The 25,471-nt window shown below is 42.2% G+C and overlaps 1 protein-coding gene across 3 annotated transcripts in view; it reads right to left on the bottom strand.

The window, feature by feature from the left end:
• igsf21a (immunoglobin superfamily, member 21a) overlaps nucleotides 1–25,471 on the bottom strand; it is a 358,404-nt gene that overhangs the window by 73,151 nt on the left and 259,782 nt on the right. The window lies entirely within an intron of this gene.

Genomic DNA, 25,471 nt, shown 5'->3' with positions numbered 1-25,471 from the left:
AGAAATAGCAATGATAAAATAGTAAATAGTAGTCTTCCGACCACTCAAAGCCATTTTAAACTACATGTCACATTCACCCATGCACACACTCGTGGCCAAGGCTACCATACAAGGTGCCACCTGCCATTCCCACGCTCCCACACACCGAAGCAACAGCCTTCAGGAGCAATTTGGGGTTCATTATCTTGCCCAAGGATACTTCGACACGTGGACTGGAGGAGCTGGTGCTCAAACCGCCGATCTTTCGATTAGTTGACGACCTGCTCTACCTCTGAGTCTAGTTTCACAAGGCAACACTACCTGGCTTAGAAAATGAGCACACCACAGCCTCATAAAAACAGCAACAGGGGGCCAGTGGAGGGGTCAGCAATTGTACGAACCTCCACCTCCACCCAAGGGATGCTACTGCTCATCAGGTTTAAGTTTCCCAAATCTTGCCTATTAAGGTTTCACCGGACAACTACACAGTTTGCCTTGCTGTGCCGAACATATGCTGTACATACTGTTGGCTTTGTTTCATTTATCACATAAATACAGATCCCGAAAGTTAAAAACAGGACACTGCAAATGTGTAGAAAAGAAAAAAAAGAAAGGGACAAAAGGAGGCCTGCAGCCCCCTGAGCCATTCTGCCTTTTCCCAGTGTTCAGAGTTCACTTGCACACCACTGCATTAAAAGCAGCATTTACTTCTTTTTGTCCCTGCTAGTGCTGCTGTGCCAGTTACTTCAATAATGATCTCTCCCTCTATTTCTCATTTACCTCCTCCTTCTTGTTCCATATCCTCAAGCACCATTACAGTGCTATCTTTCCAGAAGAAAAAAAGAAAAATACAGAAAAAAACAAGAAAAGAGAAAAAAAAATAAACCTGCAAATGGGATTGGTGAATGTGCAGAACAAGAGCATGTTTAATGCTCCCGAGAGACTGCTTTCCCTGGCCTCATAATTAAGGGATTTAGAGCTCTGGAGACAGCTGGACTCACAAGAAACACTCCCAACATCCCCTTGTACTAAGCACCCTGGCCTCGAGTCCACATCTCTGGGGGGGGTTATTTATAGTGGATAAAGGTGGTGTGTGTGGGAGGGGGCAAAGAAGAGGCACCAAGGTCATCCTCAGCTTACTTTTACTGACAGTAATTCAGTGATAAATATTTGATGAAGCTGAACTTTTTTTATCGTGAGCCCAAGAGTTCCAAAGTAATCAATATGGGTTTTGATTTGTTTCTCTGAGTTAAATGATAGCGCAGGGCATTTCATGTCTCAGTGTAATCAAAATCGCTTGTGTATTTTCTGGTTGAATAGTTTTTTCTGACAGCTGAGGAACCACGTCTGTAACAAGAACTGAACTTGTGACATTTTCCGCTTTGTTCTGATATGTGTAATTTGGACACTCTAAAACGCCCGTAGGCATGCATATGTTTGTCTCTGTTTTATGTCAGCCCTCTGACAGACTGGTGACCTGCGCAAGGTATGTTTTCACATTTAGTCCTTTTTAAATTAACCAAACACAGTGCGCCAAAAAGTAGACCAACAAAAACGGGACTCAGATCTTCTTGTGTTCACATTGTCAGTTCATTTGAAGGATGACTCAGTTCTCTCTCTGGTCAACTTCAGCTCGGATGAGCCTTTAGTCCTTTTTCTGTTCACAATATAGCCAGTTTATAATATGTATTGACATAGTTTTGTTTTTGAACTCCCTTGCTTGAGGCAGTAATTCTCCCCTAACCCGGAGAGGGCAATCCATCGGTTTCCGGGAGACAACCATGGCCTCAGATTTGGAGATGCTAACTCTCATCCCGATGGCTTCACACTCAGCTGCAACCTTCCATGGAGTGTGAGATGGATCGGTGGTTTGGTGTGGCTTCTGCAGTGATGCAGGTGCTGTGCCGGGCGGTTGATTTGACTTACTGGTTCATCTACATCCCAACCCTCACTATGGTCATGAGCTCTGGGTAGTGACCGAAAGAATGGGATTGCAGATACAAGCGGCTGAAATGAGTTTCCTCCATGGGGTGGCTAGGCTCAGCCTTAGAGATAGGGTGAGGAGATTGGACATCTGGAGGAAGCTCGGAGTAGAGCCGCTGCTCCTTCGCATCGAGAGGGGTCAGTCGAGGTGGTTCGGGCATCTGATCAGGATGCCTCCTGGGCGCCTCTCGTTGGGGGTGTTCCGGGTACGTCCAACTGGTAGGAGGTCCCGGGGCAGACCCAGAACACGGTGGAGGGATTACATATCTCATCGGGCCTGGGAACAATTCGGGGTCCGCCAGGAGGAGGTGGAAAGTGTTGCTGGGGAGAGGGACGTCTGGGCTGCTTTACTCAGCCTGCTGCCCCTGCGACCCGGCCCCGAATAAGCGGATCAAAATGGATGGTTATTTTTGTTTTTACATTGACATGGCACTGCAGTGCGGTTATAAAGCCCTTTGCTTTTAGATGAACTTAAAATTGGAGGAGAACCTTCGTGTTTCTGTAGACTGTTGCCATTTGATGTATTCTACATTCCACATCTGGAGACATGCAGTATCTTCCATGGACCAAACTACTCCTCGTCCTGTGTTCTTGCAAGTGTTACAGGCCAACATGGTTTCATCTGTTTTTGTCAAGCACCAAGTGCAACAGCATGTGATCTAGAGGGCTAAATATGGCAAACAGCAAAGTGAACCTGGAGCACTTTGTGGTCACAAGGCACAGATTAAGCAAACTGCACCATGAACTTGAAGCAAACTGAACTCTAGCTACCTCCTGACGTGGTCTGAGTTGGGTTCGCTTCAGAGGGGTCTGAGTTCTCATGTTCATACGTGCGCAAAAAATGCTGAGTCACTGCTTTGAGTGTATTTAGAGGGCTGAAAAGGACCAAGTGTGAAAACACCCATACACAGTCTCTCACCTGGTGCATGCTGGGATAGGTTTCAGCCCCCTGTGTACCTAAAGAGGATAAGCAGGTGCTGAAAATGGAAGCAACAACTTAATGTAGTTTCAAAGTATTCCAATAATCTCATACATGACACTGCAGGTTTAGTTTCAAATGGCTTGATACCTGCAGGTGAAAGCTGGCTTACCTAAGCAGCAGCTAATCTTTGACCCAAAATTAGTCAAACTCAATTTAAATAAGCAGTCACAAAAGGAACATTAGTGCAGTCATTTTGCAAAGGTTTTCAATGTCAGACAGCTCACGATTACCTGCTTTTTTTGCTTTTTCTTTTCTTTGTTTACTGCATATTAGCTTTTATGCACGACTTGAGCTTGAGCCACCAGCTCCTATGTGGACACATGCCATTTAGTCACAGAAGAACATTAGTTCTGAATGCTCCACTACAGAGATTTGCCTTTAATAAAGCTTTCAAACACTCATTTTAATCAGCATTTATAAAGATAGTAATTAATTTTGGGGGATTTTTTTTCTTATAATTAAAAGGTACAAGGATTTGACTTCTGCAAAGCAGGTGCAGTGAATACAGCAAGGCCGACAGCCTGGCGTATCCCTTTGTATTGTGGATACACAGTCGTATTTCAGACTGCTTTGAAACGGGGCCTTGAGGTGACACAGTGTCATCAATATGCAAAACAATTTCATCTCTGAATTTTTGAAAGGTTCTTTAGAGTTGAAATTGGAAATAATGGTGCAGACAGAGAGAGACACAAGTGGACCCCAAAGAACATCTAAAAAGTATTTCCCTCCTCTTAGTGCCAGAGGGACAATATCACACTGTGACTCTGATGCGCAGATCTGTAACAAAAGCCAGAGAGAGAATACAGATGGAGGGAGAGCAGAGGCTGGAAAATGTGTTACCATGATGTAGTGCACTTTGCGAGAGTCTGTCTTCTGCCGCCATAGCAGAATATTTTTATTAACCCTTTAGAGAGACTTCTCTCAGTGAATCGTGGTCAGGTACTCGGCAGCATCCCTAGAGCTACCAGGGGTACAATTACTGGCTCAGAGACACTTGTGCAGAGCAGATGCTAATGCCAGCCAACATCAGGTGCTTGGACCTGCTCGCTGCAGTTGAAGACAGTTCTCACTATACCATCCAGCCGCTTCATCGAGTTTCACTGATATGTGCTGTGCGCTAACATGTGAGATCCTGTTGTCCATTTCTGTTTGTGCTTTCACAAACTGTGCAATGCACTCCCTCATCCATATGACTTTCCACCAATGTTGGGAAGACATTGGTGCTTTGACATTTGACAGCAGTAAAAACACCCTAAATGCCAGTTTTTTTAACCTGAAATTTGACAACTTTTCCTAAGATATCTAAAAATCTTTCCCTTTTCTACAGTTGCTATAAATGTATGTACATTAAGGCAGATCATTTAACCAGGGTGAACCCATGTAATAAATCAGCAGTCATAAAAATGTGTAAACTGTGTCATTAGGGCTGATGAGCAGAGCATTAGCTGGGAAACATCACATTTATTCACTTTACATGGAGCTAAAATTAATACCAAACTATAGCACTTCTTAGATAGGAGCTGTGCAAATTTGCAGGAAAGCCCAATCAGTCTTTTTTCAGCATTGGCAGTATAAAAACAAAATCGAGGAGTGCAGCAAAATGCCGCCTGCCTACTTTTGTTTATACAGAATGCGCCTTTTTCGGGGCAATGGGGGGCGTGAGCAAGTAACAAAACATGTAGCTCAGTGTGTGACGTAAACAGTGAGGTGGGAGGGAAGCCGTGGCTGGTCAGTCCTTCAGCAATTCTCTTGTAAGTCGGCCTGTTCTTCACCGTCCCCGCCATCTGATGGTTAATGGCCTCTTCGTTTACGAGGGCAAGGAGGGCGCGCAATTCCTTGTCTCCCCAGTTGCTCATCTTTACAGTGTCTGTCTGGTTTGTGTTTCCCTCTTGCTACTAGCTGCTTGCTAATTCCTGCTACCAGCTGTTTCCTGTTTATCCACCGCCAGTGGCTCGCACATGCGACGTCATCAACAGCTCCTCCCACAAGTCATCAACAGCCCCTCCCGTTGCGGAAGGGCGCCTCGTTCTTTTTAAACCAAAAGGGTTCTGCCAATATGTCTACCCTACGAGGCGGAAAATTGGGCACCTCGGATCAACTCGCCAATCCAGCTCAGTGTGTATCAACGCTCGCAGCTTGCCGGCAAAACGGCCCAACATTCGCGGAAAATCTGGCAGTGTAAAAGGAGCTTATGTTAAATGTTTGCCGAATGTGTTTGCCTGTTTATGAGTTGTAAGAAAAAGAACTGATAAAAACTGAGCAAATAAAAGACTGTTTAAATTAAATTAAAACTCTCCAATAAAAGTATGTGTTAAGACGGGACTTAAAAGCAACACATTCTCACTCCGATCTCGTCACATATTGACATTTGGTCATGGACCTTCCATGTCCACATATGACATGCAAGGTACCCTGGGTGTGTTGGTTGTTGACGTTGTTGTTGACGCTGGGCACCGTTAAACTACAACAGCAACCAGCCACATATCATGCCGATGTTAACTGACGTCTTTTTGTGTTGGTTTCTTATGCTGCAAGTCACCGCCCAAGTGCTCGTCTTCGACGACTTTGGAGTGAGACCGGGCTAAAAAAAGAGATCACTGACTCAGCCGAGGCAGACTGTTCCAGAGCCCCTCTGCCCGAGGACCTCACAGTACGTCCTGGTGTGTAAGGTATGGTATGGAGGCTGGAGATGTAGCTGGGAGCGAGAACATAAAGAGCCTCAAAAAGTCATCAGAACAATCTTAAAATCTACTCTAGAACATACTGGGAGCCAGTGTAAAGACACTAAAACTGGAGTGAGTGATCACATCTCTTGGTTGTGGTTAAAAGCCTGGCAGCTGAGTTCAATACAGTCTTGAGTCAGTTAACAGATTTTTGATTCAGGCAAGAAAAGAGGCTGTTGCAGTGATCCAGGCATGAAGACATGAAGGCGTGTGAAATTGTCTCAGTGTCTTTAAAAGTTAGAACGGATCGTAGTTTTGAAATAATTCTAAGATGATATAAACACAAGCTTTGTGACACTATGCTCAAAACTTAAATCTCTGTCAAACCAGACAGATTTGATATTTTCCAATAGGGGACCACCCAAAGGCAGAATTTGTTCAGTAACGAGCTGGGGCCCGATGACGACAAGTTCAGCTGAAGGAATTCAACATAATGTTAAATTAATAGTTAATAGTTACAATTCACAGGAGTTATAAGGATTATTTTTCATAACATACAGTAGCTGTGAGGACAATGTTTGATTTGATTTATTCATTTCGAACATTTAAAATAATAATAATAATAATAATAATAATAAAATTGAATATATTGTAGGGAAAAAACCCTACAAAAAAGAGACAAATGAGAAATCGTAAAGAGACTTACACTACACTAGAACTATACACTCTCCTCACAATCGTTCTTCTTAATACCTGACAACGAGTTTTACTTTTAATTGAATAACCCATCCAAGTGTGAATTGATGGTTATTATGGTTATAAATATTTATATAATAAACCTCACAGAGAATGTCCCTGCCATTTATGTTTTCATGTCTTAACTAAAATAGGACATGATATTGTGTGATAATGGAGGTTTATTCTCCACATACAAATAGTGTAAAACCTAAACAACGCACTCTCCCTGCTCTCTGAGACACTGATTAAGAATTAACTGTCTATTTACTGATGTCAGATAAGCTATTTGTACATTCTACTCAGATCTGTGGTTGCGGATTTGGTACAGACACCTGTTGTGAGGGGATTCTTGGGGTCAAAACTGACCTTGAAGGTATAAAATATAAACAGCATGTAAATGTTAAGAGTTCAAAGTAGGAACAAAGCACTTGAAGAACTTCAGAGTAAAGGCTGCACATTACTCATCTGCGCCTAAATTGTAATTGGTCCTAAACACAAAGGCACAAGTAAGAGGTTAAACATGAAGAGCGGGAACAGACATGCCACATTACTGCAAATTAAGCCACTGGAAATTCAAAATGTCAATTTAATTGACTCTTTCACCTAATACCCATCCCAGTGGAGTCTGGAATGGAAGTTAATTGGACCCTTCCTGAGCCAGTTCTATGATCTCAACTTTACTCGTAGGCTTGAGGATATGATTCTGGCATCCAAAAAATCAAAACAAATTTTACACTGCCAGCTCTTGGCAATGCACCCTACATATGCCCCACTGCTGCTTGATTCCTGCTCCAAGGCTAAGTTTGTTTCTTACTGAGAGGTATATGTAAATTCATGTCTGCGTTAACACACACGCACGTGCATGTGAAACAGGAGCTGTTTCCTGTGGGGAGAACATACATGCATTCCAGGCTGAGTTGAGCTGTGTGGAACATAAAACACTGCCAAAGTGCTTATAGTCCTTATTTTGAGAAGTCACACATTTGGATGGGGTATGATTGTGGCAGTGGGGAGATAGAGGGCAGCCTGAAAAACAATCAAAGTTAAGTCCTCTCAAGAGGGGAAAAAAAAGACATGTTGAAATGAGCGCTGGCACGAGTCCCCAGTACCTAATTCTGCTCCTTTTATTCCCCAGCACGAGAAGCACCACGAGATAAAAGACACTGAAATGCTTTTTAATCACTTTTCTATTGTGCTTTTAGCATTTGCATTTACACCCCACCCTGTTAATTTGCATGGGTTATTACTGTGCTGTCAGCTCATATCACATCCTCCCGCCCCGGCGCACCAGCCAGCGGTGGCTGGTTGCGGGGAGAGGGAGACTCTGGTGGCTGTCAGGAAGAGGAAGGGGATGAAACACAGAGACAAAAGCTTGTGTCACACTGAACAAGTTCCCCAGTTCTGAAGCCCATTAATCATACCGATGTTGTTGAAAATACAGCGAGTGCATATACTACATGCCAGCGTGCTCGCTTCTGTCTGTGTTTAAGAGAGTGAGAAATGCGTTTGAGCGCTCTTGTCAGCAGAAACATATGGTTTCATTGATGCATTACTGAGCAATCGCAGCTGTCTAGCAAGTGGCCCGCTCTCGAGTGGACACAATACTGTGGTCTACCTTTAAAAGATACGCGCCACCCACATACGCCTAATACACAGTGCTATTGAGAGCTAGGGGTTCATATATAGCCTTCACTGAAAAATAGGAGGAAAATTAGACACAGAAAAAAAATCTTTCACTATCTAAAGAGAATGATTTGGCAGCTTAGGCACCATTGTGCTTTTTTCTGTTGCTCTGCTCCCATATGATAGGAAATACGATATGTCATGGCTGTATATGGCTCAGGCTCTCCGCAGGCTGCCGCTCTCTGAGGGTAAACCAGGCTTGGACTTACGGCTTTGTGCTTATAATGAGGACAAGGGGGACAGAAGAGAGGATTTTGCCAGCACAGTTTGAAGGCTTGGTTGAGACAGGACAAAAGGCACAGCTTTTTTTTTTTTTTTGTCTCCCAAATAGCAGACAGTGGCAGATGGGACTTACCCTGTACCCAGCCCAGCATCAATTATGCTGTGACTGGCACCCTCAACTCCAAAGTCCATTTTTGTGCTTGAGGGCAAGGGTTTAGGGTTGGCAATCTGTTACAATTTGGCCCCTTTACCTCTAGCCCTCCTGCCTCACCCATCCCCCCACTCTCTGGCAGCTTGGTAATTCACAAGCCGTAGACATGGATGCACCTAAGGTCCCCTGCGCTTTGGGCGTCACGGACAACTTTCTTGATCAGTCTGACTGTGAGGCCAGGTTGTGATATTTCTTTATGTTTTTCTGTTTTTATGACACCTAATTTACAGACCAAGGGGGTAAAATGAGACTGTAAAGTTATATGAGGCCAAAGAGAGTCACTTGAGGTGGTGAAGTATCCATCATTCAATTCTCAGTTTGGGCCCCAGCCCATATGAACAATCCCCAAAGAAGTCTTTGAGAAAATCTACATCAAACGCCTGCAGCCAGACGGCCACAAGCTCCACAAATGTCGATATAGTATACACAGCATTCAGGGACAGGGAGGAGAATTCATATTTCACGCTGACACGCAGGGGTTGTTGATGGGGCACTTATGACCAAGACAAATGGGTGTCCATGCATCGGGGGTTTCTCTTTTCAAAATTTAGAGAAAATACAACAGAATGACTTTCATTCGTTTGACGTGTTTAACCTGCTGGTTTATGTATATCTTTAAGCAAAAACACAAAGTTATCGTCAGTTATCAGAGAGTGGGATGAATAAATAATATCTGTTTAGTCCATTATGGTGTGAGATATCTTTTACTGATGTCACATAACATCTTTAATGCGTTGAGATGATTTTAAAGCCTCCTGTAGTTTTATTACACAATTCAGAGATCTGCCTGCTGTTCTGATGAAAATGCATTTGATTCAATAAGTTGGCTGCATTTTTAGCTCTTAAAACATTTGTGAGTATCTTATATTTTTATTCAGAGAGTCAGTGAGAAACACTGAAATTGCCACCACTTTGGCACACAGCACAATAGCAATAATTTCCCCAGCTATTACCCACATCTCAGAGCCATCATTAATCCACGCAGCTCTAAACTTGATCTCATGTCTGTTTTTTTCTCTTTTACTTATCATTATTTACAAAAAAAAAAAAAAATAAATCTTTTTCTAACTGAAAACAAGCAGCAACTTTTGGGGCTGAAACATAAAGCGGAAGTGAAACAAACTGGCTCCAAATGTGGGTCAATCCCCACAGACCCTCACGCTGCGATACCCAACTTTACAGCAGAAAAAATATGTTTCCAGCCTGGTACAAAAAACAGTTTTGGTCTCTTTGGCTAATTCTAACATTCATGACAACTGCGGGAGTTTAAGTATCTTGCGGTCTTGTTCACGGGTGAGGGTAGAATGGAGCGTGAGATGGATCGGCGGGTCGGTGCGGCTTCTGCAGTGATGCGGGCACTGCGCCTGTCCGTTGTGGTGAAGAGGGAGCTGAGCCTACTGGTCCATCTACGTCCCGACCATCACCTATGGTCATGAGCTCTGGGTAGTGACCGAAAGAATGAGATCGCGGATACAAGTGGTGGAAATGAGTTTCCTCCGTGGGGTGGCTGGGCTCAGCCTTAGAGATAGGGTGAGGAGCTCGGACATCCGGAGGGAGCTTGGAGTAGAGCTGCTGCTCCTTCGCATCGAAAGGGGTCAGTTGAGGTGGCTCGGGCATCTGATCAGGATGTCTCCTGGGCGCCTCCTGTTAGAGGTGTTCCAGGCACGTCCCACTGGTAGGAGGCCCCGGGGCAGACCCAGAACACGCTGGAGGGATTATTATTATTATATATCTCGTCTGGCGTGGGAACACCTTGGGGTCACCCAGGAGGAGCTGGAAAGTGTTGCCAGGGGGAGAGGGATGTCCGGGGTGCTTTGCTTGGCCTGCTGCCCCCTCACCTATTTAAATGTTATTAAGGCTTAAAGCTATGCATACTTAAGTCACAGTGAGGCACAGATGGGTGTCACTTGGTAATGTAACAATGACGTAAGTCCAGGTTTACAGAATAAGGGGCTGTACACAAACTGCATGTTAGCGCCCTCAAATTTATTGTTTTTCAATGTAGACGCACAGCAGGGGTGCTCAAATAGTAGAAATCGCAGTAGACACGTGCTCCCATGCACCTATTTTTCAGGGCATGACCGCTGCACCCTTAAATAAACTTTTGGAGTTCAACTTTTGTAGCGCAGCAGCACGAACACGTTATGTGACGAGGAACAACAAATCACAGCCGACAGCCTCTATGCCTTCTTCCGTAAATATCAGTCTGTCGTAAATATGGAAAAGAAGCTGATCATGTTAGTGCAGGGCTGCCAGAGCTTTACATCTGTCCCACGGACAATTGTCCTACACACAAACAGCTCCTGGAAGAATATCAGCTCTGCGCTCAGGATTTCAGGTAAATAGTTCATGATACGGTGCTTGTTAAGGCTGCTTAGCAACCTCAGATGCAACCTGCCGCCGTGCTCTTGAAAGCTGGCACAGAAAACGCACAAGATTAGCGCCCAGAGCTGACCTTGCGTTTTTTTCAGGCAGTTAGAGCCGCGCCATGGGTCAGTTATACAGCAGTAATATGGGTAAGTCTGTGCTGAGGACGTGCGCTGAAGAAAAACGCCTGTTCTCCATCGTCTTTGCTAGAAACAATGGCTTTTACAAGTGCTGCTGGAGCTACAACACCTTGGCTTGTTGAAAATTCAGGTAGTAGGAGCCGTGTGTGGAGAGGGTTACGCCTCATTTACACCGCAAGCAATGCGTTCATGTAGCGCTCGCTAGCGCTCGCTAACGGTTGCTGTTTACTAGCGTTTTCATTTCGGTGAGCATGTTAACAGGTTAGAGCATTCACACCGCATCCGTTTTACATGCTGCTCAAGTCGCTCTGCTTTCATGAGCAACCTCAAAAATAGAAGAGACACTGATTTTTTGTGTGTTGTGACCTCTCTCGGCCACCGTAGACATCTCCCCCTGGACCAAGCGAGACCTGGCAGGCACATGTTTCATGTACTTACCCATTTGTAGTGCTAAATATTAATTCTCCAAGCATTGGAATAATCAATGGCGCATGAACCTGTCCACCCTGGGCTTTGGGTCCAAACTCACTTCTTCTTCTTTGGGGTTCATTTGAGATTTGCAAACACAGTGCACTACACCAACTGTTCGGGTGTGGTTTGTATTTTGACGGGACAGCAGCGGCCGCTGCGCGACGCGTCTGTTCAGTTTTGTTGTGAATACACGTGTGCTGCCGCAACGCTTGTGGATCGCTTGTGATGTAAATGAGGCCTTAGAGTTAAAGTTAAAGTTTGAAACAGTTTTAATAAAGTAGTGAATTTAGAAATACGTGAGTTCTGTTTTTTGATTTTTATCTTTGTATCAAATGAGTATCGAGAATCGTGGAAATTCACTGGTATTGGTATCGACTACTGAAATTCTGTTATCGTGACAAGCCTATTACATTAGCATTATCACAGTTAACCACATACTGTAAGTGCAATATGCTAAGCAAGCAAGGAGCTAGCGTTAGGGTTAGCTCCACCATTTTCATCCAAATATGGTCACTTCACATCACTTCTGGCTCCAAAGATCCAAAATACCAAACCTGTGACTCAAAGCGCAGTCCACAAACCAGTGGGTGACATCACTGTTGCTATGTCCATTATTTTATACAGTCTATGTCTGAAATAAAGTAAAAGGATCCCTAAGTGAAGAAAATAACAACAACAAAACCCATTACAAACACTAGACATAATAGTGGTGCAGCCTGCTTGTGTTTAACCCCACCAGCTCACGGGATTCAGTAGGTAATGATATTAATGGAATATATTCCTTTGTGCATTTTACAGAAGAGCAGCCAATTATCCTCAAGTTTGTGGGAAGTGTTAGCGTACATGTGTGATAGATGGCTCCTCAAAGTGAAAATCTCTGAACATTATTCAGATCTATAAATGCACACCCCATGAAAATGACACTTATTTCAAACTTGTGAGAACACTCGACAGGAAGTTTTTAAAGTGTAAAAATCTCAGTGGGTAATACCAATTAATCATTGTCTAGTATTTCAAAGCACATTCGTACTATAAGTTCATGTGTGACTCAACAATGTGTATATTCTTTTGTGTTTAGATCTTAAGAGTGTTTATTTGATGTGCTTGTGACAGAGCTTAAATTCCTAAAAAAAAAAAAAAGACCTAAAAAAGTAATTTGGCAGGTGCTGCTGCATTAGTGTGTTGTCAGTCTACCTCAACACACAGAAGCTGCCAAGTGTTGTATTCACAGAAGAAAAGAGAGTCACTGTGGTCATGTTAAACTACCTTTAACCAAGAAAAACTTCAGCTTTCTTGGTTATTGTGACTTTCTCTCTTTGGTTGTGTTTTATTTTCCCTTGTTTCAAGCAGCCAACATGCACAACTTAACAAACTCCAACTAGCTCCATCTGGCCGTGAGCACTTGTTCCCGACTGTTTTTTGGATATAAATAATGCCAAAAAAATGTACCATTCACTGAAAAAGTGCCCAGGAGCCATATTGTGCCAATCACCCACCAACTCATGTCACATTATTACAGTGATATTCCACGCAGTCACACCTAAACTGTACCAGCACTTCTTTTAAAATGTTCTTGGCATTTTCTCCTCTATTGAATAGCTGGCACTGGAGTGAACAGCAGGAATAATGGGGAGTCGGAGGTGTCATGTGACAAAGTCATTTTAGTTGCTGGTGGTGATGGACGGTCTTGGGATGTTTTTTTGCCTGTTCTTTCAGGAGAAACTGCAAAAACTCTGAGACAAATAATTTGGTTCCTCGAATTGAGCCGTTCACAAACCACCATCAGTTGCCAACCCTACCTCAATCAATCACTTTATAGGAATACGGTGTTCTGTGAAATGTTACTGAGCTGTCAGTGACACAAAGATGAAAACTTGAAACGTGACTTGAATTTGGTGACAGGGATCTGTACATCAGGCTGAAGCCATTTAAACTTTGACAGATGATTCCAGCCTCCATGCCAAATCTGCACTCTTAAGCCCAGCTCAGACCAAAGATTCGCAGTGAGATGAGTTGAAACATGCAGCTACTTGCAATGCATCATTCTGCAACATTCTAAAAACCTGCCGGTTCACACCAATGCAACTAAATGAGACGTGTATCATCTCTATGCAACAACTATCCGTACCTCCGTTCTGTTTTTCAGTTTTTCAGGCTCATTTTGTGGCTGAATATAATTTGTAGCTTCTTAAAATATGAATGAGGATACTGATAGTGAGATACTGGCTACAGCTGCATTTGTAGTGATGAAACAGTGAAAAACAGAAACAAAACAAGCATCAGATGGACTGTATTCATGATAAATACGCCACAATAATATAAGTAAGCAGCGCCAATTAATCAGTCAATGAGAATGTGTGTGTGTGGCGGGGTATAAGCACATACAGTGAGCAGCAGCAACCCACCGTCCTTGAGTCGAGCTCAGACCAGTCAGTTCACACCGCTGCAACTTTTCTCTGCCATGTTCAAAAACAGTTTCATCTTGTTGTGAATCTTTAGTCTCAACTGGGCTCAAGGAAATCTACATTGGTCAGGGTCTGACTTTTGTCTCAAAGACGCAGAACAGCATGTCCATTTCTACAAATAGGACTGATAATTGGTAAGAAATTGCTCTCAGGTGTCTCCAAAATGTCTAAAAATCAATTACAGCTCATCCAGAATGCTGCTGCCAAGGTTTTAAGTGGAACAAAGAAAAGAGCTCACATCACTCCTGTTGAAAATCCTGTTCTAAAGTCTTTGCACTTGCTCTTTGCTGCAACTCCAATTAGTCTTAGCATAGATTTTTAAGAACCTGGTACTCATGTCTATTAATCTATGCATGGACGTGCCCCTGACTATATCACTGATATGCTGCCAAGATAGAGCGATATAGTTCTCAGATCCTGTGTCTCCAGGGGTCTCATTTTCAAAACAATGCATAGGATCCATACTAAGTGTACGTACGGGCAAAAGACAAAAATTTTGCACACCAAAAATAGCTGACAATTTCTACAATCAGGCTTCCACCTCACTATTTGTGTCGCCAATGTCACATCTCCAAAATGTTCCTAAGCATGGGTCAGAGTTTCTCCCATCAAGTCTGTTTTTACAGATGACAACTTTCTCATGGGAAGTGGTGTACGCCTCTTTCAGGCCTCATTTTGTGTGTAAGTAATGTTTATAAATGAGACCCCTGGTGTCCAGGTGACCATCAGCCGGCTAGAGTCGAGCTCAGACCGGCCATTTCACACCGCTGTAACTTTTCTCTACAACGTTCTAAAAGGATTTCATCTTGTCATGAGTCATTGGCCTGAACTGGGCTTTAACCTCTTGTACTCCACCCCCATTTTGTAGCAAAAACACCTAAAATGACATACCCAAATTAAAATGACTGTAGCTACTGAACCGCTCTGACTACATGCATGCATGAGGAAGAAAACTCCCTGAAGTTTCTTGTGAAAGTGTCAGAAACACTCTAGGTGATACAGAGACGGAGTAATGGGCCCCTGAAGTCAGTAAAAAATTGAAGATTTTGCCTAAAATAAAATAAAATAAAATGAAAAATGTTTTTCATGATGAATAACTGTCTGTGGCTTCATCTGAGCAGGTAAATGACACTGTGGGGCTATAGGCACACTATCTACTATACTATGAACATTTGTTCCAAATTTGAGGAAGACTGCTCAAAGTGTGACCATTCTACAGTGTTTTTTCATGAAAAGATCCACGCGGAGCTCCAAATGACAAGACGGTCACTCGGCTTCAAAACAGTACTATCAGTGATCAAACAACACTCAGCCGGCTTCAAACATGGTACCTTATTGAAATCAGGTGTGATTGTGATAGCTGATGTTGTTTATGACACAGACACACCATAAAATATCACCAAACAACGCCAGCTCTGGTCTGGTGCTCTGCTGCTCTGGTGCAAAATACATAATAAATAAAAGAAAAACAGTGTTATTTTTGAAAAGTCGAGAGCTTCCTGAATCAGGCAATACCAAACATCACATGGTTTGATGACGTAGTGCGCCTGGGCAGGGGCGTAGCACCAAATTCTGGGCCCTGTACACTCTCAATGTCAGTGGGCCCCTATCCATGCCAGTGCACGAGGCGTGTGAGCAAAAAAAAGAAAAAAAAGGGGTATTTATTTAAAATTAAAAAGCATAAATAGGGTTTTAAGCTACATCCTTCCTTGCCTTCAGCATCTGATGCAGAACTCTCTACATCTACAAGAATAAAGAATTGGTATTAGCCTCTTAACATACAAATAACCCAACCTACTTTTTAAAGCAAGCTCACTTTGTATTTCTAGAGCCATTTCAGTGCAAGATAAACTGCTAAAAATAATGAAACATATGGCCAAGCACTGCTTATTATGTTGACAGATTGTCTTTTAAATGGGGCTCATTTTTGTGTTGCTATGGGCTGAGCTCTAAGGCTGTCAACCAGACAGTCATAACTGGTAAGTATCCACAAGAGGGCGCTTGACAGCGCTTGACATCTACCATTTAGAACAAGTACAAAGATAATGTGAAAGGTTGCAAATATGTTCATTAAAAGTCAAACGTGAAGTAAACATCAGATATGCTAATTATTTGCTATAACACACAGTATTCATCATGGTCAGCAAGTTGCAGAGGCAAAAATGTTTTAAGCCATTTTTCAGCCAGATTGAGAGGAATAGCCTATTGTTTTTCTATGTTCTTCTCACTACCTACACCTCTCTCTCTCTCTCTCTCTCTCTATCTATGGCAAAAATGTATGGCAAAAATCATAATCACAATTATTTTTGATTGATATTGAGGTCACACTTATTTAACATGATTATTCATTGGCTTTGGTAACATCGTGAATTTATTGAGCATTACAATAGCTTTTAAGCACAGCACTGCACTGCAATGTTAAGGCTTTTTACCAGACAAAAATAATAAATTGCTTTATTGCTCAATTAATATATTACTAGTGTGCACTTGAGCCTACAGTGATATTGGTAGGCTATTTACATGTTGATATATGCAGCAGAAATATTGCTAGGTGGATCATTTATTAAGTCTCAGCACGGAGTTTCACTTTCAGCTCTGCTGTGTTAGAGGCCAATAGGCTACAGCACACGCACTGAACCAAAAGGCTAACTTACTTTAAACTTAAGGTAAACAACTCGCATTTAGGCAGCAGTTCTACCAGTCAGCAGCTCGTTGGTTCGTGCGTGAACCAACACTCATGTCGGGAAGCGTTCTCTCTCTCTCTCTCTCTCTCTCTCTGTCTCTGTCTCTCTCTCTCGCGAACCAACATACCAACGTAAGGGTGGGTTGGAGGGGGGAGCTCGCCCTTGAATACTTGAACAACGATCTCACCTTGTCTTTGCTCATCTCTAATCTCAGCCTCATCTTCAGAAGAGCTGCCAGGACTGGCCACTGCTGCTCCTGCTGCTCCAGCTGCTCCAGCTGCTATGCTTTTTGGGCAGCATGTCTAGCCCCCAGGTCATTCAATCTGGGCTCACTGACGTTACACTTGTCGCCGGTCGCTGTCGGGGACTAAACCATTTTGCGCCTCCAAGAGGGGGCCCCCAGAATGTCCAATATGTGGGAGGACTGTGACATAAAGTTCATTCTCTCAGTTGATGTTATCAATATATTAGAAATAAATTATGACACCAGTTAATTGGAGGGCCCAATTCATTCGAAATAAAAACATCACAAAAAAAAAAAAAAATAAATAAAAAAAAAAAAATCAGGATTTTCATGGGCCCCTCTCCCTACTCGGGCCCTGGGTAGTCAGGTCCACTTTTCCCCCCACTACCATGCCCATGCGCCTGGGAGATACCATTTAACAGAGAAGGGGGGGAGCAAGGATGTCGGCATCCTGGCAGAGTTAGAGAGGTTAAAGGGACAGTTCAGACCAAATCAAAAATTCATATTTTTCCTTTTACCTGTCGTGCTATTTATCAATCTGACTGTTTTGGTGTGAGTTGCCGAATGTTGCAGATATCAGCCGTAGAAATGTTTGCCTATTTTCTTCCTACTGAACTACACTTGCCAAACATATCACTACACAGAAGGAAGAGTGCATCTACTCATGGACGAGAGGCTCGTGCTCGTGACTGCGCATGATGTAAACATTAATGGTGTCCATCACAGCTGTACTGAAATATTAGCTAGCTTAGCAGTGCTAGGTGAGTTAGCAGTAGGTCCACGCTGCCTTCAGCACGGCAATTTGGTTTGTGGGTGTAGTTCAGTAAAAAGAAAATAGTTCCTACATGAAATTGCTCACAACAAGGTCTGTGGATTATCTTGAGTAACCAGGTCAATGTTACTGGAAATACACATTGCTGTTGAGTTTTTCAAGTGTATTTATTTTGCGCTTTGATCACCACAAGCTGATCTAGTTCCATTATACTGGAGAGAAGGCAAACATCTCTGCGGCCAATACCTCAACTGCACCTTTAAGTTACCAGTTCCTGTGAATACCACTCACACCTGTCTAACATTCTGAATAGCTCATTATGTGACCGCTGAGCCTCATATTAACCATATCCCTTGCAATGACTACAAACAAAGACAGCTCCTTATGAAAGCCTTTACAGCTGGGTCAGTAATTAGTAAACGGTTGAAAGAAATTCGATGTAGAAAGAAGAATGCAAAGTAGTTACCAAATGCAGTGTGTGCTCCATAGTGTCAGTCCATTCCTCAGGGACATGGGCAGAATGGGAATATTTGAAGTGTCTAACTTCACACATTTAAAGGGATAAAAAGGTTTATCAAGTGTGAATAATATCCCTCATGCTGCGTTTGATTGATGGGTTCTTCTGGTAAGTAATCCACTCTGAAAAGAATGAGAACTTATAGCTGATGGCATGTTTCAACAATGTTCATTAAAGTGTGCAGCACATTAAAGCTCTTAATGGAGCTATACATTTCTCGCACACTTGTAAAATATGCTATACTGCGTTAAGAACTATAGAACATAATGATGTATAGCAGTCCTGCATTAGTCATGTGGCAGCTGTTTGATACCCTTATGGTAGTACTCCTTTGTGTTGCACTTAAAAGAACATGCCTTGTAAAGCTAACATGTGGATTGTTTCACATAGGCTGCCCCCTGCTGAGGGAAGAACGATTCTTGACGATTGATGTTCAAACAGCTGAGATGCAGAATTATTCTTCATTTTATTTTTTAGCAGTGTAATATGGAGAGCATCCGCATTTAAACACGCTGCGTTTTGTGTCTCACAACGCTTCTCTGTAAAAACATGTAACAACGATAACATTAAACTACAATTATCCACTTATAGGTGTACGCCTAAGCCGACCAGCCATGCTGCAGTTATACCCCCCAAACACATTCGGGACTGCACCAACCTCTCCTGGTTCAAATCACTCGTCAAAACTCATCTTTCCAAAGCAGCTTTTTATGTGTGAATGATGTTGTGTGTATTTTATCGTAGACTATTTTATGACTGTAATGTAAAGAGACTTTGAGTACCATGAAAAGCGCTCTATAAATAAAATGTATCTTACTATATAATGACAAGAACTCTGTGTGTGTGTGTGTTTCACGTTTTTCTCCTCACTGACTTGGTCAGTCCATGTGAAATTTGGCACAGTGGTAGAGGGTCATGGGAGGATGCGAATGAAGCAATATTACATCAGTTGGCCAAAGGGGGGCGCTATAGCAACCGATTGAAATTGCAAACTTTGAATGGGCATATCTCATGCCCCGTATGTCATAGAGACATGAAACTTTGCACAGAGATGCCTCTCCTCATGAGGAACAAATTTGCCTCAAGAACCCATAACTTCCGCTTATATAGATTTTCCACCATTTTGAATTTTTTGAAAAACACTTCAAATCGATCTCTTCCTAGGAAGTTTGACTGATCTGCATGAAACTGGGTGAACATAATCTAGGGACCAATATCTAAAGTTCCCTCTTGGCAAAAGTTGGAAAACTTACTAAAACTGAGCTTCTATAAGGCAATGAATATTGCGGAGGGCGTGGCTCATCACATAAAGGTGTATAACATCTCAAGGGTTTCACCCATCACCACGCTGAGGGGACCCCTCCATTATTGACCCCATCAAACAAAATGGGGGCGCTAGAGAGCTAATTTTTTATCTAGGCCTAACCGCCATATGGATTTTTACTAAACTTGGTAGATATGTAGAACAGGACGCCTCAAGGTGACTGGAGAAATTTAACTCTAATTGGCAACTGGGTGGCGCTATAACAACAGAAAAATGCTTAAAAATGGCTTAAATGTGACCGATCGCTGTGGCTCCCCCTGTGGCCCAGTGTTTGTTTTTTCTAATTTTTGGTATGACTAAGTCATGGTATGGTATGCTGTACATAATCATGGAAACTGTCAGTGTGTCATTCTGTCAGTCAGTCATTCTGTCTGTCCCACGTTTTTCTGCTCACTGACGTGGTCAATCTATGTGAAACTGCACATATGCATTGAGGATTGGCATAGGTAGAAGGTGACAAAGCTACCAATGGGTATGGAGTAGTTATTATTATTATTAGTAGTAGTAGTAGTAGTAGACTTTACATCCATGTCTGTCCAGAGTCATTCTTAGCCATGACAGTAGACCAGTGGTTCTTAAATGGTGTACTGTGATGCCAATCCAGGTGTGCCATAGGATTTTATGATAGCCACACATTAGTATTGCAATTTTCAACTGGGCAAATACAAAAAGTTAGTAATGAATTTTTAATTGACTGTATCAGCAAACCCATTCCCAAGCAAAGAGGCGAAATCTACCTACAAAAAATGTAATTTAATGTAATTCTATTGAGAAAAAAACCCTTCATGAGAACCCATTTCTTACTGTTGGCACATGGGAATTCTAAATGTGTGACACATCACATTATCTTACATTATTTCCTGTTAAAATGGATGAGTTATTGGTGCTCTGATGTAATTTTAAAAAGTATGAAATGAATCCTTGAATAATGTTGTTATTAAATACGTAGTGAGTAATGGTTGCCAATTGTTATTTGATATTAGTGAATAAAAACAAACATTTTTGTGGCGATAAGTGATACCACATGTAATAGAGGCTATTGTGCACAGACATAAATACAGGTGTGCCTTGAGATTTTGTTTTGTCCATTGGTGTGCCTTGGGCACAAAAAGTTCAAAAACCAGGGCAGTCGAAAATGATTCAACTATGGATGTTGCTGCAATGAAGCTACAAATTCTATAACATGGATGCTTCATACACGTCCTCAACATGGCAGCACAGACGATCTAAACAATCAGCACAGTTTCAAGGTGAATATATTTATATGAAAAGGACAGACAAAAGGTCACAGCGACCTTGACCTTTGACCACGAAAATCTAAAAGGTTTTTTTTTTTTTTTTTTGGATATATCACATTTATAAGAATGGGGCGTGCAGACTGACGGACAACCTCAAAGCATAATGCCTCTGGTCACAGCTGCCACCGGCCCAGAGGCATAAAGACATTTTGGATACCACATAGATTTCGATGTTACTGCACTTCATGTTTGTTATTGCACTGTATGTTTATACCTTGTCTTGTTTCTTATGTTCCTGTGTTTGTATCTTCTTGTTTGGACCTTATGTTCATTCTCTTGTTTTGCACCGGGGACCAGGAAACTCAATTTTGTTGCTCTATGTGGTGTGCTGTACTGTATATAGATGGATGACAATAAAGTCTCTCTTATCTCTTTTATCTTATCTCTATATATGCTTTGAACGCTTTATACTGCAAAGGCCCGGTTTTAACTGTGTAGATACAACAAGTATAAAGAGGTGGTTCTTGAATGCACACACTAGAGCATCTCCAAAAGCACCTGCTGTTTTGGTTCATTTATTTTCAGCAACACAAATGCAAAAGGGCTATTGATGTATAATATAAATTGGACACATAGCCGGTCACATTGCTGGTCTTGTAGATTTGAAACAGCTGTGCCGATCACAGGAAAGCATGACAACAAAAAGTTCCACAAATAGGAAGAAACTTCTCCGGGAAATCACATTGTTGTCTGGAGGGTGAAGAGCTGCACGACATGAACACACGACGCCACAAATCTGCAGCCAGAGACAGATGGTGTGGGATTTCATTTGTTTTGTACAATCACGGTCGAAATAAATAACAAGAAATGTTGAGGAGGCCGTTTATGTGACAGCATCAATCTGATCAGCTTTAATTCTTCAGTATCTCAGGTCATAAATGGTCACATCATATCACATGTAACACCACAGCATTTGCACTGTTAAGAATAAAACATCAGACGGCGCTTTTGCTATGAAGAAACTTAGAAAGGAGTCAATGACGCACAGGACTGATGAGCTGCTGTAATCCCACATCTTTCACAATGACAACAGAATATCAAGTTACAACCGACCAGACTGTGTGTAGAGGTGTGTGTGGTTACTTTATAACAGCCTGGTGTCGTCTGCATGTGATTTCCTGAAGGTAAACACAGTGGACAGCCGTGCGTAATGGCACCGCGCTCTGGCGAGGCACTTTTCAAATCAGAGGCTGCAGATTTGTCAACACGTCCATCCTGCTGCCTTCAGATGTCTGCAGGGATTCGATGGACTAGATGAGAAAGTTTTCATAGTTTTCAATTTAAAGTAGCTGTGGATAACACATACTGTAAGAATCATTTAGAGATCAACGCAGACTACTTTACCAGCATTCCACAATAAAGGTTGATTTTTGATGCTGATTTTGACACAACGACTGACTGGGAACCAATTCATTCATTCATTCATTCATTCTATGTAACCTCTTATCCTGTTGGGGGTCACTGGGACTGGAGCCTATCCCAGCTGACATTGGGCGAGAGGCAGGGTACACCCTAGACAAGTTGCCGGGCGCATAGAGACAGACAACCATTCACACCTACGGACAGTTTAGAGTCACCAATTAACCTGCAAGTCTTTGGACTGTGGGAGGAAGCTGGAGTACCCAGAGAAAACCCAGGCATAACATAAAGACAACATGCAAACCAGTGACTTCCTTGCTGTGACAATGCTAACCACTGCAGCACCGTGCTGTGTCTGGGAAGTGATTTATTAAAATGATTTATATTTCAAGCATCAGTCTGTCATTGCTCTGAGTATTCAGTTTACTTTTGTTGCTAAAATCGTTAAATTCTGAGGCAATGTCCTCGACCTCCTTGTGACACTGAAGTGGCATGCCAGCCATGGCAGCCCAACAATGTCCAGAGCCTTCAGCATCTCAGGGCGAATCTAACCCACACCTGCTCACCTTGCCTCTGAGGAGCTTCCTAACTACCTCAGACACCTCTGCCGGGGAGTCTTCAACCTCTGCCTCCTCCACAGAGGATGCACTGGTCGGGTTCAGGAGCTCCTCAAATTGCTGTGCTCGACGATATCCCCAGTCAGGGTCAGCAGTTCGCAGTCAGCAAATCTGACATCATGTCTTATTTCGAAGCTGGATGCAGGTAAATTTTGCTCAATTAAATGTAATGTGACCATGCCTAAAGACATACTTGTCCACCACAATACCAACAACTCCACCAAGTCTGATCAAACACACAGTCAAAGGGTTCCAATGAAGCAGATTAGCTGAGTTTTTTAGTATTAAACTCTTCATGGATAACACTTCTCACTCCTCAGGGGCTTTACCGTTTCAAATAATTGGAAATGAGTGTCAGTATCTTAAAACATGTTAGGACAAAGCAGATCCATAGACTCTGATCAAAAGGACGTTTTCAGTCTCAGACACTTCTTTCATAGTTTAATTTCAGTCCGATCTGCTTCTCATTTGAACTTCTTTTTTCTGTTTGAGGATTATTTCTTTTTTTAGCTTGTTTTAGGATCATATGATAAATAATCAAATGTAGATGGGAAGGATGGTGATTTGTGTGTGTGTGTGTGTGTGTGTGTGTAATATTATGATCACCCCCGGGTGTTTGGATTGTCTATAGTCGTTATGTCCATTGAAAGAGGCACACTTGGTGCACCTGTATTTTCTCAACTTCATTACTGTGGTGCATCTATCAATATTTACTGGGCCCGGCAAATATTATGACTGACATTCACACTCCTCCTCACAGAAAGATAAAATCCACAAACCAAAGTTGATTTAATTTCTCAAAGGACTAAGCCTAGCCCGTTGATCCAGGCACTTTCCTCAGCTTCAGCTTGTCATACAACTGTTTTGTTGATCTTATCTTTTTGTTTGTTTGTCTGTGTCAGAGGCGATTACATGAAGCACTACGATGATCCAAATCGGAAGCTCAAGATAAATACACCCTATTTACAGTGTATTATACTCAGGAAAGGTTTGATGAAAATGGTTTTGTCAAACAGTCCAAGATATGAATAATCAGTGTGCATAACTGCTTGAAATCAGGCTTTCTTTGCCTTGAGAGAGAGAAAAAATAAAAGTTTGCTTTCTTTCCACACCTGACATCCTGTGACTGTAAAAAACATGTCTAACTTGATCTCAAGCACAAGTCATCAAAACTGTAATTTCAGCGTTGCAGTTTAAAAAAGAACCCATAATTAAGAAATAAATAGAAAAACTGACACATGACAGAATGAGTGAATGAATGCATAAATGAATGAGCAAATCAATGCATGAATGAACAAACACACCTCGTAATATCTCAGCTTTTTCCACATGCGATACAAATGTAAATCCACCATTAGCATGGAAATGACATTTGATTACTTCATGGTGACATATTACAGCTCCAATTCCTAAATATTCATGAATGCATTGGTTTTGATTTTGGCCGTAGAAAATATTAGATTTACATGGTGGCTGAAAACATCCCTCATTTTCAAAATAAATTGAACTCTCGTGGTGCAGCAGATCTTTTGAAGCTAGAAATGATGACTAACGTCCTGGTTATCCTGGCCTCCCTCTGTGCCATGAAGAAAGCCTGTTTTCAACTTCCAACTTCTAAACTTTTGATAATTAATTCAATGTACTGTCGAGCTCCTGAAACAGCCAGTGCTGATTGTTTTTAACACCAAAGTACATATCTTTTGGCATCTTTCACTATACTGATGAATTGTTCCCAGCCCATATTTCTCATTTTTTCCCATTTTGACAATTGAATCTTTGAACATGGCAGTTCAGAGAATTTGTCATAACATCCCATGGCAGCTAATTCCATCACATAAACGCAGCCAAAAATCCCATTTTCTACTTGAGCTATTTCACACTCAGCAGATTGGCAAACGTTCTCAATTAAATCTGAAGCTTTTGCTTCGAGACATGATGGGGTTTGTTTCAAGGATGCCTTTAATTGCTAAACTAGTTAGAAATTTCATTGACATTCCAAGGGTGATGGCAGTCGTGGAATTGACCGGCGTTATAACACTGACAGATCAGGCTGGGGAATGTGTGAAGCACTCATAAGAGAGACAATGACAAAATAAAAACTGTTAAGAGTCGACACGTATCCTGTTTTGTGCCTGCATGGTCTATCCATAATAATAGTAAAATTCTATGTAATATTCCTTTCAGCTTTATGCTATGTAGTAAATCCAAAGTAAAATGAGGACAAAAATGGGATGAACTATAAAGTCATGGTCTGCGGTTTGATTTATAGGTTGTGGCCCTTGTTAAAGGCAGGTTAAGCAATTGTTCCATGCTGCACTACACCTGCCGCTTCAGATTCACTGTATAATGATCCAGTTCCCAGTATTCCGCGGCAGGGAAAGACCTCTGCAGAGCTGCTCTCGATATAAGAAGACAAAAAGACAGAAAAAAGACTGACCTCATGCCTGGTGCACACTGCATTCAAGGGTCATGAATTTGCAATTTCATGCTTTCATATTAACCGCACATGTAGAGAGCCACTTCATCGCAGCACCCTGCTGCCTGAGGTTTTGATTACAGCTTTCCTTGAGGACCTCACCAGTTTCCCATACAGCAGGCTATAATTAGGATGACCAGATTGCTCTGATTCACCCTGGAAATTGCTCTGATTCAGCCTGGAGTTTGGTCTGCTCAAGTGTGTTTGTATTTGTGTGTGTGTGAATGTGTGCATGCATTTGTAGAATACATATTAATGCATGCGTTTGTGTTTATA

The sequence above is a fragment of the Epinephelus fuscoguttatus genome, linkage group LG1 (assembly GCF_011397635.1).
Source record: "Epinephelus fuscoguttatus linkage group LG1, E.fuscoguttatus.final_Chr_v1".
NCBI lineage: Eukaryota > Metazoa > Chordata > Actinopteri > Perciformes > Serranidae > Epinephelus > Epinephelus fuscoguttatus.
This window is presented reverse-complemented; position numbering and strand designations above follow the sequence as displayed.